The sequence below is a fragment of the Equus caballus genome, chromosome 9 (assembly GCF_041296265.1).
Source record: "Equus caballus isolate H_3958 breed thoroughbred chromosome 9, TB-T2T, whole genome shotgun sequence".
In the NCBI taxonomy this organism is placed as follows: domain Eukaryota; kingdom Metazoa; phylum Chordata; class Mammalia; order Perissodactyla; family Equidae; genus Equus; species Equus caballus.
Window position 1 is genome coordinate 66,259,428 of NC_091692.1, and position 18,664 is coordinate 66,278,091.

Below are 18,664 nucleotides of genomic sequence, written 5' to 3' on the forward strand. Positions count from 1 at the left end.
AAGTGGTCTTTAGAGAATGTGTAAGCCATTTGTTCAGCCCAAGAGAGACCTGATCCAGTTGATGATTTTGGAATTTTCACTCTGGCTGCCAAGGGGCAGGACTATTGCAGAACAGAGACAGAAGCAGAGAAACCATTTAGTGGGCTGTTGCAATAATCGACGTGAGATAAAGGATTGTTTTGACTATGAGTGTAGTGGTGGAGGTGGCCAAAGAAGCTGCACTTGGGGTATGCACAAAATATGATAGAAGGTAGCACATAAAAATGGTAGCATGCATAGAACTGACTGTGTTTCCATATTGGGTGTGAGGGAAAGAGAGCTGTCCTATTTGGGTGATCTTCATTTAGATTAGTGCTACTCAAAGTACTGGTCTGCAAATTTTGCTGCTGATCCGTGACAGCATAAGGAGCTTGTGCCAAAATGTAAATGAGCTGACTTTCTTTATCATAGCAAGATTTTCTCAATGAAGGAAGCAGTGCATTGACTTATATTCTACTGCAAGCTCCTTATTTTTCTGTAGACCAGAGATTTTAGACCAGACTCATCTGTGGCCCTCACTTTGAGGAACATTGCTTTAGATGAAGTTGGTAGTGAAAGCCTTCTTACCAAGTTCTCGCGTTTGTACAGGTAGGGCATATTCTTGAAGAATTGTTGACTTTGTAGTTGCATAGCTGTGCTGTGGTTGCCAAAGTTAATGGAACTGCACATAGATAAGTTATAAAATATTTTGTGGGGCAATACCTTCCTAAAGTTTTGATTTCCATTATTTATTTTGACCTGAACTGGTAATAGATGCTGTGTTTCCACTGGTTTGCCTTGAAAAAATTATTCTTCATTTACCAGGGGAGACCAAGCACACCCTAAAGCTGTGATGATGGCTCCACTCAGCATCATCACCACTAATATTTAGAGGCACTTATCAGGTTGATTTCACTGTATTATCAATACAGTAATCTGTGTGGCTGATGACTGCATCACTCATTCCTTTACTATCAACATAAAGTGACTTGAGGCCCATATTTGGGACTATGTTAGACAAATGGGCCCTAAGATTCTATTTTATTTTATTTTGTCTGGGATTACACAGTTTCTTAGGGGAGGGGTATACCACTTATTAAATATCTGCTGTTTGCTGGGTACTATTCAACTTTGCATGTAGGTTCGTATTTTTACCAATCTTATGAGTCAGTGTAAATATTCATTGAGGGTGTTTTCTCACAGATGCGCAAATCTTTTCCTGAGAACACCTTGGGAAAGGAGTAGGGAGAAGTCTACAAGATAAAGGAAATAAAGAAAAACTGGTGAGAGTACTTAATGAATACAGAGCAGATGCTTAACATGGAGAACAGATTTTTGATGGAAATCTATTGCCCTGGAAGCTACATAACATTTATCACTGTGGGAGGCTGTGATCCAGCAATGGACCAAGTATAAACCTTGCAAAGGAATATTGCAAAAAAATATTTGGTATATATGTAACAAAATCTTTTCTTATTTGCTCCTCTGCCTTCTCTGTCAGATTTGCTGTGGCTCATTGATGCATGTCCAGTAGGAATTAGGGGAAAATAAGTTCTTACGGTTGGAATCAGTCACGATAAGTTCAGTCTTTGTTTCTATAATACCTATTTTTTATGGAGTATTTTATAAAGATGAATGGAATAAAATAGAGTGGAATGCAACAGAAAATGTTACAAAGGTGGGTAATCAGAACCAGAACTATACAAAGTTGGAATATGAACATAGCTGATTTGATATGGAGTATCAAATGATATTTATGTTTATTGTTTTATTGAAAGGAGGCTCTTCTGGGCAAAAAAGTGGAACAAAAGTGATGTTGTTTATTGTAGAGGAATAAGAACGTTACTAATCTATCCACACTGACACACTTTTCCTTTCCTTCCAGTGACCTAGAAACCCCTGAAAAACAAAAATTAAGAAAGACGCGTTTCTACATATATGTGTGTGTGTATTTTTATGTATGTATGCCTTTGTATGTAATACACTACTTATGTAATCCCACATATATACACACATATAATGAGTCAAGATAAACTAGGCTATGGTGTATTAACAGTCAACCCCCATATCTTAGTGGTTTAGACCACAAAAGTTTATTTCTCACTCATGCTACGTGTCCGTTGAAAGTCAGCTGCAGCTCTCCATTACATCTTTTTCCCTGGACCCAGGCTGACATTGTAGCCTATAGCTGGAATATTGCCTGGCTCATAATAGAGAGAAAAAAAGAACATTGCAGACCTTAATAGATCCAAGAGCTTCTGCCCACAGATGCCAATTCTTCCCACATGTCATTGGTCAGAGCAAGTCATGCTCAAGCCTGCAGCAATATTTTTGAACAATAATGCAGGCTACTACACTGTAGTAGCCTATTAGAGTGATACACAATACTAGTACTGTATTTCTTTGGAAGAATTTTGGTGTATAGGGAGTGAATTGTAGTTTTCAGAATGTAATTGGACCCATGGGAACTGGTACATCCTCTCCAGGTGTATTTTCTAGGTGGTTGGGGAGATAGTGATAGATAAGAAGAGAGCATTGTTTTGCATCTTTAACTTCACTTATTCTCGTATTCTCTCTCTTGCCATCTCTCTCTCATATTTTCATTCATTTTATTAATGACATTGGGTCACTATTTCTATATTATAAAGTTCACTCCCAATAGTTTTCCATCAAATATCTATTGAGAACCTATTCTGTTCAAGGCACACTGCCATATGCCAGATGACACCTTGATCTCATTCAGAAATGTTTCTTAGCGATTTAAGGCTCGGAGGAAACAGAGTTTATTTCATTAAAAATATATATATTGATTAAGTACTATAGTCAGTGAATAAAACTAGATCACAGTTTTGTGGAAGAGATAGATATGTTGGAGGAGAGTTTGGAAAGTGCTTTGGAACATGGAGAAGAGAAAGGCAGATTCTTGGGGAATAGGATAATTATATGGCACTATAGATAAGATCTCTCCTATCCTGAGAAAGATGAATAGGATTTTGTTAAAAGTCAGAGAAGTGGGGTGAGAGCTTTCTAGCCGAAGTAATTAGCATAAACAAAAGCAGAGACACAGGAACAAATGTAAAACATGTTTGAAAAATTTAAGTAGTTCTTTATAGCTGGCATATAGAATTTGGAGAAAGCATAGAGATAAGACTAGATATATAGATTGAGACATTGTGGACTTATTTGTTGGAATTCATCATATCTATCTAGAAGGATCAGCCTTCCCGAATCTCTGAGCATTCTCCCTGGCCCCTGATAGTGGAGCCTAATCCTCTTGTTTTTGAAGACTCTCCCTTTCAATTGAGCAGTGTCCCAGGCTGAGCTCCATGGTTTCCTTGCATCCATTACCTTTAATTAATCTGAGCCCCTGATCTTTCTCCTTTTCCATGTCTAAGGTTGATATTTAAGCCTCTTTGTTTTATGGCTTATTATTCCATTTGGATAGAGTGGGCTATTTCCAATGAGTGACCTAAAAGATTTCTATCCTCTAAATTAATTTCTTGTGTGAATTTTCATATTTCTGTTCAACATATACAATTTTCCCTGTTGGACATAGATCCCTCAGTTAATGTGTTTAGAAAAATGAATTAATGAGTCATTTGCAGCATGAAATGCACCGTGAATCATTGTTTTTATGATGTTCTACAATATTCAACCCAAGGCATGCAATGACTCATCTGTGGCATAAGGACTGTGCTGTGCTGATATTTCAGAGACAGATCAAAACGTAACTTGCCAGGAAAACCATCATTACTTCAGCTGCTCTTTCTTAAAAGTCCGTGGTACAGATATTGAAAAATCTATTACCTTTTTGAAGAGGTTCAATTGAATTGAGGTTAGGAACACTATGTATCAACGCTTTGCTTTCCACGAGGGAGAAAGAATCTCTTCATAGAGCTGCCTTCCAGGGGGTCTCTGAGAAACCCTGTTGGATAATTTCTGTTGGGTAATTTCATTCTCTTTTCTCACTCTTCTTTTTATCCTTTATCTCTGGGTTAGAGAATAGATAGTTTGGGTTTAGAACTGGAATATTTCAAAATGACTCAAACCCTTAAGTTGTAAAATGTGACAATTTTAGGTCCAAAAATATGAAGTGATAAAACCCAAGTCATATAAATTCTGGGATATGAAGTCAAGATTCTTGACTTTCAATATACTGTTTGGTCGTAACTGTAAAATTGCCCCAGGTTAGGAATCGTGAATGTCACCTGGAGCCAAATGATGTGAGGAAAGGATGCTTATTACTGATGGAGTGTTGTTTCTAAATTTTGTAGTCACTCTATGTTTCAGCTATACTTATGTATTGATTTCATTACTTAGAAAATTGTCAAATAATTTGAGAGTTGAGATGTCTTCATGTTTTACACGTAAAATACTCTTTAAAATTTTATTGTATTAATTTATTTTTTGTATTTTGATGGATTGATTTCCGTACTCAGTCAATAGGAGAATAAAAATGTAGTCAGGCTTTAGGGGCCAGCCCGGTGGTGTAGCAGTTAAGTTCGCACGTTCCTCTTCTTGGCAGCCCGGGGTTCACAGGCTCAGATCCCGGGTGTGGACATGGCACCGCTTGACAAAAGCCATGCTGTGGTAGGCATTCCACGTATAAAGTCAAGGAAGATGGGCATGGATGTTAGCTCAGGGCCAGACTTCCTCAGCAAAAAGAGGAGGATTGGCAGTAGTTAGCTCAGAGCTAATCTTCCTCAAAAAAAAAAAAAAAAAAATGTAGTCAGGCTTTGAAATTTACAGTCCCGTTTTGAGCTCCAGGTTTAGACCCGTCTAATGATTGTAATGCAATTACGTAGAGTAGCAGGGGGTTTGGTTTGAACAAATGCCTGCCGTAATGCTCTTGTTACTGAATTTCATCACATGAAGATACTATTGATTGTAAACAGTATCCTGACTTCAGGGACACATTAAAGTGAAAAAAGCCCATCTTAGAATCTAAGAAATTCAGTACGGACAGATTTTGGGTAAGTTAAGTAATAACCTCTGTGAACTTTAATTTCGTTATCTGTTAAAAATGTGAATGAATAATAACTTCCTCAGAAAGGTTTAAAGATCTGCAGAGATATTCTAAGAGTTATGTGAGGTAACATGTAAAAATCTTGAGCCTTATTTTAAGGACTCAGTAAAGGCCTCGGTTATTCAAGATAACTTGTTTCCAATTCAGATAGAAATACTTCCTCTTAGGAATCAGAAATAGAAGTATAGTTTTGGCTATATTTTCCTTCTAAGAGAAAACAAAAGTATCACGTGAGAGAATTAAAAGCAGAGTAGATGAAAATAAAAATCCATTTTGTTAAATCACTGATCATAAGGGTAAGAAAGAAAGAACGACAGAAGGACCTACCTACATCTGGCTTGAAGTTATATGGAAGTGTTGGCATCATAACTTTTTTAAAGAGTTCCTGGCCACGTGCTCCTTTTCTCTGGTTTATTGTCAGTCTTTTTTGTCCCGAGTTCTAGAACCATTCTCGGGGCTGAAGAACTTCCTACTATATTTGAATTCAGCAATTTGTTTTCATAGTACTAAGTTTAATAAATTTTATAGTCAGGGGTGAACCTATGCCTTCAAAAAACATTGAGAATCATTTAGGAACTATTACCTAAGTATGGCAGTAAATTATAATGAAGGAGAAAAAAGCCATAGATTGAATATTGTCAGGGAAGAAAGGAAAAAAAGCAATGCATACCTGTCTGTTCTAAGTGACAAATATGAAAAGCAAGACCCTGAATCAGTTAGGGTAATATTTTAATTTTCTATGTTGCTTTGGCTCAATTTGTCCTTAATTTTTCAATTGTATATAGTTCACATTTATAGGTGAAGAATTAAATTTTATTGGATGCTTACGCTGCCATAAACTTGGAAGTTTGTGTGTATTACTTCATTTAATCATTCACGTAAAGCTCCTGAACAGATTAAAAACCGGGATTCAAAGCCACTGTTGGCATTTTTAGCATTCACAGTTCTGTTTAGCGTCTATGAACACAGCTATCTATTTAATGAAATATTTTACATATTTTGGAATAAAATATGTGTAATACATAAACTTGTTTAAATTAAAATTTTCACTAAATATTTTTAAATTGCTGTAGTTTCCCTTCTGATACCTGTCAAGTAAATATCCTTGAGTATGTGATTTACCTTCCAAAACTGTAATGTCTGCTAGTGGTTTAACAAGTGTGTATTTCACTTCTCTTTGTAAGGACAACTAAAATAAAATAGCATTATTTGCTTTTCTCTTTTTAGCTGTGCAAATTATTAAAATATTTATCTATAAATGGTAAAAATCACTAATTTAAAATGCCTGTGTATTTCATTAAATAAAATTGTTTGGTTACATCAGTAGATATTATTTTTAATTACTTTTTCAGGAAAATTGATTCAATTAAGCCTTTATGTTAGTGATTGAAATCCTGATTAAATTTGAGTTGTTTCAAATCAAATGCTCTCTAATTTAGTTTGGTATTGTGCCATGATTTAATCTCTTTCTAGTCTCATGATGGTAACTGAACTTCTTTGCTAACCCCAGATATTGGCTCATCACCCATATTCCTAAATATTTCATGTATTTCTTTTGAAGGGTAAACAACTGGACTCTGTCCATTCCATTTTACATTATATGTCTTTTGCTTGAAGACACATTTTCTTGGGTAAGTGTTTTGAATTTGATCTTTCCTGCTATCTAAAGTCTAAGCGTATCAGTAAATTCTCAGAATCAACTTGTTAGTCCCCCAAAATGTTGGGCTTAACCATTGTGCGTTTTAATTTGAAGAAAGTCAAATGAATCCATGACTTTTAAAACCTATCAGAATCGGACACTCTGTTTTTGTTTGTTTGTTTTCTTGTAAAGAATCTAAACCAGAACTGTCTAGAAGAAATGCAACATGAGCCACATATGTAATTTTAAATTTCCTAGTAGCAACATTAAAAAAGTAAAACGAAACAGGTGAAATTACTTTTAATGATACATTTTGTTTATGCCAATGTGTCAAAAATATTATCAGTTCAATTTGTAAGGAATATAAAAAAGTAACAATGAGATATTTAACATTTTTAATGCTAAATCTTCAAAATTCAGTGTGTATTTTACACTTATAGCACATTTCAATTAAATTAAAAATATTCAGCTCCTCCATTGCTCTAGCCTCTTTCCAAGGGTAAAAGCCACGTATGGCTAGTAGCTACCATATTGGAGAACTCAGGTCTAACTGGTTATTTGGGGGAAAATCTCTTGGTGTGTTGTAGCTTTGACTCAAGGAAACTCCGTTAATTCAGGCCATTGTCTGGCCTGATCACGACATAATTCACAGTAGCTAGCAGTTCACTGGTACATAGATGGAAGCCCACATGCCTAGTTTAAATTGGTTTTCCTTATTTTGGGCAGAGATAAAAGTGTGATAATCTTTACCAGAATTACCTCTTTTTGCTACATGCCATTTTCGGTAATAAATTATTTTGTAAAGAAAGGAATAAAACTAGGTTCAGAGATTTTGTGGTTTTGGCTTCCAAATGAGAAGGAAAAATTACTAGTGTAGGCTAAGCTAAAATTGTTATATGGAAAAAAATTATATTCATTACAGTTGAAGATGTTATAGTACCTTCTTTTCCCGTGTACTCATTCCATCAATTAATTGTATTTTAATCATGTTTTTTTAAATATGCATTTTTTGGTGAGGGAGATTGGCCCTCAGCTAACAACTGTTGCCAATCTTCCTCTTCTTTTTTTCTTCTCCAAAGCCCCAATACGTAAGTGTATATCCTAGTTGTAGGTCATTTACTTCTTCTATGTGGGATGCCACCACAGCATGGCTTGATGAGCAGTGTGTAGGTCTGTACCCAGGATCCAAACCCATGAACCCCAGGCCATCAAAGCAGAGCATGTAAACTTAACTTCTTGGCCATGGGGCTGGCACCCTGTTTTAATCATTTTTTTCTTCTATGTTTTATTCTCTTTTTTTGGTACTAAAACTTGTGTTATCTTAAAATTATTTCTTAATCTCCAAAATATATTTTATAAAAAGATAACCAAAAGAGTTGATATATATTTCCAGCTTAAGATTCAACATGTGTGAAGGTACATGCTTTCAAATGTTATTTTAGAATCAGATTTAGCAAATATACCTTTAAGTGTTAACAGCTCTGGATAAGGAAAACACTCCAATTAAGTAAATTTAAATAAGCGTAGGAGATAGATTTTAAGTAATTCTTTTCATGACTTTGCTAATTATTCTTTTTTGCTATAATAAAAATGATCTTTAATTTACATTAACTTTGAGACAGATTAAAATAATATTTAATGATTTATTTAGCTGTGTGGATAATCATTTTGAACATCCATTTTCATCTTCAAACATCTCCAAAACACCCATCCTTTATCTTCTACTATGGCTACTACTCATTTTTTTTTTTCTTTTTGCTGAGGAAGATTCGCCCTGAGCTAACATCTGTTCTAGTCTTCCTCTATTTTGTTTGTGGTTCACTGCCATAGCATGGCCACCAACAAATGGTGTAGGTCTGTGCCTGGGAACTGAACCTGGGCTGCCGAAGCACAGCATGCCAAACTTAACCACTAGGCCACAGGGCCAGCCCAACTACTCATTTCTTTTATTATGCCAATGTACGCTTTGATTTCTCTAGGCCCAATATCTCTTCTTAGCAGTATCCGTGTCTAAGATTCATTCTCTGTTCTATAGTTTTCCTCCATTACCATTTGTATAACTATATCAGTTGGCTCTTCCTTCTGCTTTGTTCCACTTATAACTGGAATAGAGAGGTTTTTATTGCTATTTCTAACTCAAAGCCATAGTTTGTATACTAAAGTAGAAACTAGAGGACTCTTTGCTAACCTACTTGAATACCTCAGGAGAGGATAAGAGATTATCCAATGGGCTTAGATTTCTAGGAAATGAAGTGGGTTATTTCCTACTTTTAGGCTACCTTCATTGTGCATTTTTCCCCATAGCTTCAAAGCTTTTTTTTTGTTTCATTAAAATGCAGTGTGAATATGATTCTCCAGATTTTGAGGAGCTATTGATACTATTATACAGTTTAGTTTAAAAACTTTCCTTGTACTAAGATGTCCTTTGGGGACATCAAAGGAGTAATTTTCTTCATGGCTCCTAAATTGCGATATTAAACATAAGTTTAATCTTCAAGAAAGGTTCAACAGTTCTGGATTCGCAAAGCACCAATGTGTAAATCCTTAAAGTTAATAATTTTATTACATTCTTACTCATAATAAATTGGGATTTAAAGTGGTGGGAATCCATTATCACTTGGTCTCATTAAACATATACCTAGCCTATGACTAGTTCAAGGTGTTTATTCAAAACAAATGCAAAGCTTTGTTTACAGAAATAGTTGTACATGTTCATAGTGGCTTTAACTGTAATAGCTAAAAACCAGAAAAACCCAAATATTCACCAACAAAAGAATTGGTAAACAAATTGTGATGTTTTCATACAATAGAATACCACTTAGTAAGAGAGAGAAAAATGAAGTACTGATACACACAAAAACATGGGTATCTCTATGACTTTATGTTGAGTGAAAGAACAGTCTGTATGGTATGATTCCATTTTTATGAATTTCTAGAATAGGCAAAACTAATCTGAGTGATAGCAAGTCAGAAGAGGGATTGTGAATTGACTACACTACAAGGAGAAGTGAGAGAACTTTCTGGGATGATGGAGGTGTTCTATATCTTGTTTGGGGTGTTGGTTACAGGGGTGTGTACAATTGCTAACACTTATCCAATTGTACACTTTGTATCTGTGCATTTTACTCTATGTGAATTTTATGTGGATTTTAAAAATAGAATGTAGATGTTAACAAGTTTGCAATAATAAAAGGAAAATGTTAGCCAGCCAAAGGGGAGAGATGTAAAAGGGAATGCAAAGATGGAGGGAGAAGTAGCAGCTCTTGTAGTTTCACCTTGCACAGCAGGACGAGGGATCCTGGCTTTATATTTAAATTGATAAAAATAATATTATCAAAAATTGTGAAAGGGAAGATTGAATAGCATAAGTCTTCAAGAAATCATTTTATTTAGAGTTGGGAGCCATCAAGTGACCTAACATAAGAAATGGATAGAAGAGGTTGCTTCTTGGGAATGGCACTGTGGAGGAAGGTGTGGCCATGTTTGAGCATTGCTTTTCAGCACAAGCTTATCCAGCAAGCAGATATGTTACTGTGTACACATAGCAGTTTGGTGGAAATAAAATTTTGAAAGATGTCATGATTTCCCCATTACCCTTAGGATAACTTTCAAAAACCTTTATCTTTCATGGCCTGGCACCCACCTACCTCTCCAGCCTCATCCTTTGCCAGCTCTTTCTCTTCCTTACACTCTTCAGCCCCTAATAATCTGGTTTCCAGAATGTGTTTAATTCTCTTTCATTCTAGGCTTTTGCATATGCTGTTTCCTCAGGTTCAAATTCTCTTTCCATAACATTGTGTGTCTCAAACTTCTTAGGTCTCATGCTCACTTGCTCCAGGACTTTTTTGTCCTGTTTTGTGTTCTCCTTTTATCTGTATGTATCTTTCACTAGAATGTAAGCTTGATAAGGGGAGAAACCATATGTGTGTCCTTTTGAAAGCTGCATCCTCAGCTGGTAGCCCAGTGGCCTGAGGTGTAGTTGATTCCCAGGGAAATATTTTAAGTGAATGAACACTGAATTGTGAAAATAGTGGCATGAATTTAAAAAATGATTTAAGTGTTGATATCTGTATTCCTGTAGTCTGTAGACAGCTCTCAAGATGTGAGGTCAATGGGGGCAGTGATTGTCGCAGTCCAGGTTGTGAAAATGGGTGATATCTACTGTAAGTCAATAATCTAATGCTGACCTGGTCAGACCTGGAAGGGTCCAAGAATTCCTTGCCTGCCCTGTGTATTTGCAGCTTCCTCCCTGTTAACAGCTTTTTGCTTTTTTTAATATAAGATTGGCACCTGGGCTAATATTCTGTTGCCAATCTTTTTTTCAGTTCTTCTCCTTTTTCTCCCCAAAGCCTCCCAGTACGTAGCTGTATATTGTAGTTGTAGGTCCTTCTAGTTGTGCTATGTAGGATGCTGCCTCAACATGGCTTGATGAGCAATGCCATGTCCGTGCCCAGGATCCAAACCCTTGAAACCCTGGGCCGCCGAAGTGGAGCTTGCAAACTGAACCACTCGGCCACAGGGCCAGCCCCCAATAGCTTTCTAATTAGATCAAAATCCAAAGAAAGAGGATACATGTGAATATCTACACGAGAAGCTTTTACAGAATTGTTTATTAAAGCTTCTTTTTTCAAAAAACGTTAGAATGCATTTAGAAACTCTTGCATAAAATACTGTGCAGTACTAAAAGATCCACACAAAATAAAATTTAAAGTCAGCTGAATGTTTTTGTTGACATAATAAAATACTCAGTGTTTACCTGCCTATGACTCTTATTGTTTATGAATTGTTGACAAAGAAGAACAAACGTGTCAGTTTGAGACAATATGTGACTTCAGTTGCACTACTCTGAAACACTTTAGAACTCTGACTACAGGAAGTAAGTATTTATAAGACATTCTCATAGAAGAAAGAATTACTTGAATCAATTACTAACAGATGCAATTTCTGTTTCTTTTATAAAATCTATTCTCCATCTATTTGTAAATAAAACTATTTTTTTGGCTAGATAATTGTAAATGAACTCATGAAACACTTAATTTTTCTCTAATATATTCTTTTTAAAAACTTATTGGGTCTATCATCGGAAAGTCAATGTACTTAATTGGAAAACAAATGATGTGTAACCTCCGAAACTAAAAACTTCAAAATTTAGGATAAGTATACTTTTCCAAAATCTACATATTCACTGAAATATTTGTGTTCCTTATGCAAAATAATTCTCATAAAAATGATCTTATTCAAAATAATACTCATTAATTATCTATAACTTACAGATCTATAGGTTATATATATAACAGATCTATAGGTTAAGTTAAAATTCCTATCTTGAGTAAAACGTTTTCAGAAAAATAAAATCAATTCTATCAAATCATAGCAAAATTATCTTTCTAGATACTTCATCCAAATTTTAAATATTTTATATATATGTGTGTGTGAATGTAGATGCGTATGCACACATGCATGTAGACATATATGTGTGCAGACATGTTTACATAACAATGAAGAGGCAGAAATATACTCTAGGATACGTGAGATGATCATATCCTTTCTTAATGGACCTGATACAAGTCTCATTTGTTTAGCTTTTATATTAGTCAGTATTTGAAACTATCTGGACTATATTAATATAAAAAGTTAGTTATTGAAGACTTTTCTGTCTGAGGAACAATGAGGAAATGAGAAAGTTTCTTGTTCTTATAGAGGTAAACATTTTTTCCTTTGGGAGATGCAATTTTTTCCTCCCATTGTATTCACGTGTGGAGGAATTGTTCTCATGTTTTATTAAGTATAAAGTTTTTAGTACTCTTTGGGAAAGTCAGTTAGCTTTGTTCTTTTAAATCTAAATGTTATTTTTTTATGAAATTAATATATATATCTAGTTTAAAGGTCAGTAGTTTTACAAAGTTTCTCACAAAATATAGCAGTACCCTGTTCCTTTTCTCCTCAACTCGCTATTCTTATTCTTTAGGGGAACCACTTTCAACATTTTAGCTGCTTTTTTCTCAGATTTACCTCTGTGTTTCTAAATACCTTCCTTTCTTCATGTTTCTGTTTTGCATAATGTCTCTGATTTCCTACTTTGAAAGATGGGAAGAAATCTTAAAATATCTTTTCCTACATCTTTTCAATTAGTTATACCAATTTTCAGTTAAATCAATTTTTAGTGCTAAAATTATGACTGAAAATATTATTCATTGTTGATTACATTTCTTTTCTTTAACAATGTTTTGCTTTTTCTGGAGTTAATAATTGATGCACTTTCTCTGTCCTTTTTTTTGTTTTTCATTTACTCTAAACTCTCCATCAGAAATGTGAATTTCTTCTCAATAACTTCATAGAAAATCAGGTAGTCTATCATGTTTTTGTTTATATTTGCATTTTCTTGTAGATATTCCTCAGATAGCTGCGTTATCGCTCTTTATCCTCTTGTTCCCATCTGGATTAGTTGCTCTGAATTCTGCCGCACATCTGTCATGCATACTTTCCCTTCACTGTCGTCCTGAAAATTCCCTTTGCTTCTCTCTGGTCTTGGACTTCCTCCCCTCTGATCTCATGTCTTCCCTTTCTTAGCTTCCTCTCTCATTTTAGGCAGGCATATCCTCTTAAGACTTACCGAGAAAGTTTATATAATTAGAAGTACATTGTTGAGATATTACATGGTCTGAAAATGCCTTTATTCTAATTTCACATTTGATTGATCATTTGGGTATAGAAATATAGGTTAGAAATATTTGTTACCTCAAATTTTAAAGACATTTTTCCACTTTCTTTTAGTGCTCAAGTTGTTGTTGAGAAGTATGATGCTATTTTGCTACCTAATATTTTGGTTTTGTCTTGCTTTTTTTTTCTTTCATTGATTAAAGCTTTTAAGGGTTGTTCTTTGTTCTCAGTGTTCTGAAAATTTTACATTGATATGTCTTAGGTTGGATCAGTTTTTATCCATTGTATGAAATACTTAGTAGACCTTTTCTATCTGGTAACTTATGTACTTCAGGTCTGGTGTACTTTCTGAAACATTTTCTTTGGTGATTCTCTTGGGTTTTTGTTTTGCATTTCTGGAGCTCCTGTAATGTGGGTATTAGACCAGCTTAGTGGGTCCTCTAATTTTCTTATCATTTCTCTCTAATTTCTATCTTTTTCTCACTCTTGTTTTACTTTGTGAGTCAGATTTCTTCAACTTTATCTTCCATCTCCTTTTTGGCTGTATTATTTCTGCTCTTATTTTTAATTCCCACAATCATTTTTTTATCATATCCTGTTCTTGTTTCGTGTTTGCACATCTTCTCTTGTTGACTATAGTTTTCTAAAATTTTCCTCTGTTCTCTGCATTTTTCCCTTTTTTCTTGTTTCTTTGGTCTGTGTCTTGATTGTCCATTCCTATCTGCAAATGAGGCATTTAAAAGCCAGTGTCTACTTGGTATTAGTGGGTAGAACTTGTTGATTGGCAAGCTGCACTGTATTGTCATTTATTCATTAAAATTAGAATTTTATTTGGTATATTTACTTAATTATATATCTATATCTATATCTATAGTTTATATACCAAACTTCCAGTAACTATAAGTAGTTGATCTTGTGCTTGTTAGTTTGCTCAGAGAGGAATATTCTGAACTTCCTACTAGGCTACAAGCATTCTTAGAACTAAGTAGGGCAGGGTAGTTGGAGTGTGTGGTGGAGGGGGATTACTTTTTAGTATACAGGTATTCACTGGACATTTACTTATTCCCTGTGTTCTTTATTTATTGCTGAGGAAGATTCACCCTGAGCTAATATCTGTTGCCAGTCTTCCTCTGTTTGCTTGAGGAAGATTTGCCCTGAACTGACATCTGTGCCAGTCTTCCTCTATTTTCTATGTGGGATGCTGCCACAGTATGGCCACTGACAAGTGGTGTACGTCCATGCCCAGAAACGAATGTGGGCCGCCAAAGCAGAGTGCACTGAACTTAACCAGCAGGCCACGGGGCCGGCCTCTTCCCTGTTATCTTTATGACACCCAGTCTCTTGCCTCTCCCTGGGGTCTTTTATACTGTGATTCAACTTTCTGGGAGACTGAAAAGCCATTCTCTTTGCCTGGGTTGAGGAGGTAGAATCATCTAGTTGCTCAGGGTAGAGGATTATATCTAAGGGCCGATATACTTCTTAGATTTTCAACCAACCATCCTTTTTGGCCCTACCCTTGCCATTGCCTTCAGAAGTTCAAGATGCCCCCTGTTCGTACCTTTTTCTGATTTCTAGCAAATGAATTTGCTTGTTTCTTGGCTGTTAGTCCTCTCCTACCTCTTCTTGGCGTTGAACTCTCAGCTCTCTCTGCTAAGTCAATTATCCTTCACTGTTCTATTTACTAGCATTTGTAATTCACACTCTATCTCTCCCTCCCCGACTCTTCTCTCTGCTATTGTTTCCCTTCCTATTCTTATTGTGCTTCTTTATTATTACTTTTGTGTAGTTATCGGAGGGAACAGAGGCTAACTTGTTTAACGGAGAGTTTTATAGATCTTAAGAAGTTTAAAATACTGAGTTTCAGGGGCCAGCCCAGTGTTGTAGCAGTTAAGTTTGCACACTCCACTTCCGTGGCCTCGGATTCACCGGTTCGGATCCCGGTGCGGACCTGCATACTGCTCATCAAGCCATGCTGTGGCAGGTGTCCCACATATAAAACAGAGGAAGATGGGCATTGATGTTAGCTCAGGGCCAGTCTTCCTCAGCAAAAAGAGGAGGATTGGCAGCAGATGTTAGCTCAGGGCTAATCTTCCTCAAATAAAGTAAAATAAAATAAAATAAAATAAAATAAAATAAAATGCTGAGTTTCATATGATTTCAATATATTCTTGATCTAAGTCTATCTTGAGTATATATCTCCTTCTCTAACTTCTTTTACTTCCCGTGCAGTAGTAAATCGTTACCAAACTCTACACTGAGTGCTTTAGGATAAACAGCCAAACTCAATCTTAGCTCAGCTTAGGGCCAACTTCAATTTCAGTGGAGGATCATTTATAGTGAGAAGTAGAGAGCAGGCGTAGAAGAACATTTGGAGTCGTGGAGGATATGTTTTCTGAGCAGACCTGGCAGAGCAAATATTCTTTTTCCCATGTAGTGTTCCTTCCTGTAATAACAGAAAGCATTCTAAAGCAGAGTGTTTGTGCTTAATGAGAGTTACATGGGAGATGTCCTCTCAACCCTGCATGTGTTCATTCGCCTAGTACTTATTAAGAACCTAAATTTGATCCAGGCACTGTTCTAGGCATTGGGGATACAGTAGAAAATAAAAGACGCAGTCTGTGCCCTCGTGGAGCTTACATTTCTGTCCTTTTTATAATTCACTATACAATGAACCCTTGACATTTGAGAGAGATGCCACCTTCCTTGAAAGTCTGTACTCACTTAATGCCTAACACTAAAGCATATATCTTACTTACAAAGCAGACATATTATAACAAGTCAAGAGCTATAAAACACTGTGGATTAAAGATGTTGGGTATACATATCCGTTACTGTGCAGCAAATTACCTCACAATTTAATGGCTTAAAGATACAATAAACATTTATCATCTCACACAGTTTCTGTGGGTCAAGGCTTTTCAAGCAGCTTAGCTGGATTCTGTGACTGGAAGTTTCTCACAAGATTAAATCAGTTTGCCAGACAGGGCTGCAGTCATCTGAAGGCTTGACTTGGGGTGGCTTCCAAGATATGTCATTCACATGGTGCTGGTTGTTGGCAAGAGAGCTTAGTCCTTCTTCATCTGGCCCTCTCCATGCTTGAGTGTCATCACGACATGGTGCCTGGCTTCTGCCAGATTAAGCAAGCCAAGAAAACAAGGCAGAAACCATAATGTCATCTATGACCTAGCCTCAGATACCATATACCTTCATTTCCACAGCATTCTATTATTTAGAGATATCAGCCAGCTGTATTCATCATGGGAGAGGATGCACAGGGATATGAATTCCAGGAGGCAAGAATCACTGTGGATCATACTGGAAGTTGGCTACTACACTGGATATTTATCCAGGCTCCCTCACTTACTAGGTTACTCTCTTTTCATCTGTCATGGCTGCTATAACAGAATACAGTAAATTTGGTGTCTTATAAACAACAATAATGTATTTCTTACAGTTCTGGAGGCTAGGAAGTCTAAGATCAAGGCACTAGCAGATTCAGGGTCTGGGGAGGGACCACCTCTTGCATAGATGGCCATCTCCTTGCTGTCTCCTCACATGACAGAAGGGGCACGGGAACTTGATTGGGTCCCTTTTATGAAAGCAGTAATGGAATATTTTTTATAACAGCCCTCATGATCTAATCATTTCCCAAAGGCCCCACCTCCAAATACCATCACGTTGGGAATTAGATTTCAACATATGAATTTTGGGGGGACACAGACATTCAGTCTGTAGTACTCTCAAGCTTGAGTAACTCAGATTGGTGTACTTAGATGAGCTAAATCTTATGGTGTTACTTGTGAAGAATCAAAATAAAAAAATATTAGTTCCTTGAAAGCTACTTATGTATAAAGCTAAGATTAACCTAGCGACCTATATACTTTGTTATATAATATGAATTCTGTTGTCAGCTAATGAGGATTCTATAAATGAGTTGAACTTAAAATTAGCCCTTCAGATGTTAACAAAGGGTATCTACATTGTGTATATGTCTGGTGTTTCATCTGGGTAGGCCAGATAATCAGGTGACCCCAAAATAGAAACTTCCGTTTGGGAGAACCAATAGTTTGAATTGCATAGAATGTATTTTGGAGGTATTTTCTTATTTAGAAAAGTGGTCATTAGAAACATGTGATCATAAAGAACATCAGAGACCACTAAGCAAAGTGAAATTTCAGGAAGCTATAGAGAATCTTGATTTTTTTTTTAGTATGCATTTATATTTTTTATCCTAATGCTTCATGTAGTCATAATGCTGTGTCAAATATCATTTCAGGATGATGGAATTTGGCCTCCTTGGGAAATAGTTGCTATTGTCATGACTGCCTGGAAGCTTGGTGAAGATTTACTGTTCTCTTACATCATGCTGTTAGAGCCACAGGGTCATTCTTCGAACTTTTTTTTTTAATTAAGGCGACATTGGTTTGTAACATTATATAAGTTTCAGGTATAGAATTTTATAATTTGACATCTGTATACACTACAGCATGCTAACCACCGAAAGTCTGGTTTCCATCTATCACCATACAGTGACCCCCTTCACTCATTTTGCCCACTCCCCAATCTCTTTCCCCTCTGGTAGCCACCAATCTGCTGTCTGTATCTGTGAGTTTATTTTTACTTTGTTTGTTCACTTTTTTTTATATTCTCCATATTGGTGAAATCATATGGTATTTGTCTTTCTTTGTCTGACTTATTTCACTTAGCATAATACTGTCCAGGTCCATCCATGTTGTTGCAAATGGCAAGATTTTATCTTTTTTTTTTGTGACTGGATGGTATTCTATTTTGTGTTTGTGTATATATATATATGTATATATATATATACCACATCTTATTTATTCATTCATCTGTCATTGGACTACGTTGTTTCCATATCTTGGCTGTTATAAATAATGCTGCAATGAACATAAGCATGCCTTTATCTTTTCAAATTAGTGTTTTCATATTCTTCAGATAAATACCCAGAAGTGGAATAGCTGGATCATAAGGTAATTCTATTGTCAATTTTTTGAGGAATCTCTATACTGTTTTCCTTAGTGGCTGTACCAATTTACATTCCCACCAGCAGTGCACCAGGGTTCCCTTTTCTTCAAATCCCCTCCAACACTTGTTATTTCTTGGAATAGCCGTTTTGACAGGTATGAGGTGATATCTCATTGTGGTTTTGATTTGCATTTACCTAATCATTAGTGATTTTGAATATCTTTTCATGTGTCTAGTGGCCATCTGTATGTGTTCTTTGGAAAAATGTCTATTCAGATCCTCTGCCCATTTTTAATCAATTGGTTGGCTTCTTTTTGTTGAGTTTTGTGAGTTCT

At 35.9% G+C, this 18,664-nt stretch overlaps 1 protein-coding gene across 5 annotated transcripts in view; it reads left to right on the top strand.

Moving 5' to 3' along the window:
- OXR1 (oxidation resistance 1) overlaps window positions 1-18,664 on the top strand; it is a 451,197-nt gene that overhangs the window by 21,939 nt on the left and 410,594 nt on the right. For 2 of the 5 annotated variants that reach the window (XM_070221676.1, XM_070221680.1), the window contains exon 2: window positions 6,606-6,675. The exons of the other annotated variants lie outside the window; for them this stretch is intronic. The gene's annotated coding sequence lies outside the window, so the exon portion shown is untranslated. The remainder of the gene's footprint in view (window positions 1-6,605; window positions 6,676-18,664) is intronic. 5 annotated transcript variants of the gene reach the window in all.